The sequence below is a fragment of the Erigeron canadensis genome, chromosome 5 (assembly GCF_010389155.1).
Source record: "Erigeron canadensis isolate Cc75 chromosome 5, C_canadensis_v1, whole genome shotgun sequence".
NCBI lineage: Eukaryota > Viridiplantae > Streptophyta > Magnoliopsida > Asterales > Asteraceae > Erigeron > Erigeron canadensis.
Window position 1 is genome coordinate 4,307,688 of NC_057765.1, and position 2,866 is coordinate 4,310,553.

The following is a 2,866-nucleotide window of genomic DNA, read 5'->3' on the forward strand; positions in this document are numbered from 1 at the left end:
TACTCTCTAAGTTTGAGCTATTTGAAATTAGTGTGTGAATATTGCGATGATTATGTAGTCATGCCTTACTATTGAGATACTTATTACACCCTAAGGTTGAGTTATATAAGGACTAGTGCGTAGATGATGTAATGACTATATAGTTGTGCCTAATTATGAGATAGTTCTGATGCTCCAAGATGTGACTATTGAGAACCAGTAATTGCTTGATATGATGATAATATGGTTAGTCCTTACTATCAAGATAGATATTGTATGTCGAGATTTGACCGCTTGAGAACTAGTGATTGCCCTTGGGGAAATTCATTATAAACTAGAAATTTTTTTTAAGTATGAAAGTTGTCATTAAGTACCCCTCCGATATTCGTTCACTCGTGCTTTTTGAAACTATTCAATATCCTTTTTCTTATGACACCGCTATTCATTATTTACATACGACGACGCGATATCACCTATAAAGCATCCACCCACGAGCGTTTGACGATATACTCTAAGGATTATGGTCCCAAGATATGACGCGACTTGAAGATATCTACGCATAAACTTTTTATGCAATCTGAGATGGCGCAAAACATATGGGGAATGTCAAACTAAGTCGGAGATTTACAAATGGTGAGCGGCACTAAGGCCTTATCACGATACAACGTCACCGGTCAAACATGTACCCATACATTCTAGATGACACACTGTGAGGAATGTAGCCTCGAAATTTGGTGCAATATTTCTATTTTAACACGTATACACGAACATCTATCTACACTATCTAAGTCGGTGCGGCATATGTTGACGTCATAGAAAGTTGGAGTCCAATGGGCAACATAACACATAGAAGTGATTTCTTTAACTCGCGCAAAGAGTCTGATTCGAGTCTTAATGAATCTTTTGTTTCTATATCGTTATTTCATTCATTCGAAACCAAATTCTATATCCTTGACATTCTTGATAATTCAAAGTATTGATCACCACCGCTTCCCTTCAAAAGTTAATAACCTAACAACATACAACTCACTTACCCAACACTCAAAAATAGCAAAATCGAGTAAGTGATACCCTACTCTCGCTGCGACATCAAGAGGTGCGAATGACGTTTAGTCATCAATTGTCCAAAAGCAAAATGCTTGGGATAATTATATAGCATAGAAGATGCTATTGGACCATAAACATAACGTAGGCCATGGAAGATATGTTGTATGTCAATCAAAGTACAAAGAAGCAAATTTTCACAAGCGACGTTGAAGCATTCCGTTTAACTCACCTAAAGATATTAATCTGGGTTGACGTCTTGTTCTCACTATGAACTCTTACCCCTCACCTCCACATTGGAAATAGCCAAGTGAATTTCGAAAATCTTGAGGACCAAACACGATGAAAGCATTGCTCTTCTTATCCAAAGATTTACGATTCCCTCAACTTACGGATGACTCGACATAACACCTAAAAGTGGTGAGATCAAACAAGTAACACCACACACTCACAATGATGATAAGAGAAGGATTCACTCGATGCAAGGAAGTTCAGAAAACTAGGGAGTTGAAGAAGTATAGTATAGAAGATACTATAGACTGGTATACTGAATGAAAGCGATGCCTTGGATATGGTCTACATGTGAGCGGGTATAGAGGCAATTGAGTCGAGGCCTCAAATTTGGTGAAGGAACTAAAGGTCCTTCTATCCGTGTAAAAGTGGAGCCTCAGAGTAAACTAGAAGAAATTCCAAAGTTACCTTTGGAGTGAAGATGTAATTAAGGAGGATAAGAAGTAATAAAAGGATAATGTGACCCCGCGATTTGAAGATAAATGAATAATGATTTAGGAACTGCTCCGAAGGACAAGAATAGTTACAAGTAGGATTAGGAAATCTGGCGAATTGAAAGTCGCCGGGGATGATAAGAAGATTGGGCGGATTGAAAACTGCCACGTAAGAAATCAAGGTGATTCAAGGAACCTAGTTAAGAAGGTGGCTAATGAGCTTGTTTAGAAGAGAAAGCGAAATGATACGAAAAGCACGAAATCCCTTACATTTTTCTAGAAGAAAAATGTTAAGGGGGTAATCGCAACAAGGAAGATACTCGAACAAGGGGTATGAAACACAAGGTTTTACTCTATCATTCAAGAAGAGTTATTCACTAACGTCATTGAAAGAGACATGAAGTAGACAGTAAAGTAAAGGAAGGAGATTAAATCAAGCGATAAAGTGAAGGTATTGACGTTATCTACGAGATGTAGTTCCGACGGTGTTCATCTTTATGGCGCTCCATGCAATATACTTTAGATACCTATTGGAAAACCTTCATCGAAAGACAAACTAGTAGTATAACATATCAACTAAGCCAAGAGAAAGAACGACGAGTTGTGATGGCCACTTCTTCATGATCAACGAACCGTAGGGAGGTAAGTAGAAATAAGATGAATTTGGGTAATAAATATTTTGCAACACATGGTGGGTCGTCAAGGACGATCGATCTAAGGAGTAGTGCGCCTAAGAAAAGAGAACAAGGAAAACAATATGGAATCACTAAGTTAATAGTGAAAGCAAATAAGGAATACAACGTTAGAAGTCAAGGCACGTACCACCACAACGATCAAGGAAGTTGGTCGTTGAATTAACTTTCAAGAAACTACAAAACTCCGGGAGGAGCTATTTACGGAACACTGGAACGAAAGCGTGATAATGATAACATATATCTGTGATGAGTTCGGATTCAAGGATCCCTATCACTATGATCTCACAAGTACCCCTAAAATAACTTAATGGATAAGTGGCTGCTGGTGTGTTATTCGAGGTGACGATTACTCTAATTAGAGATGGATTTGAGTGACGAAATGGTAAGGAGTATGGTGACCCATGAGAAAACGAAAAAAAAAAT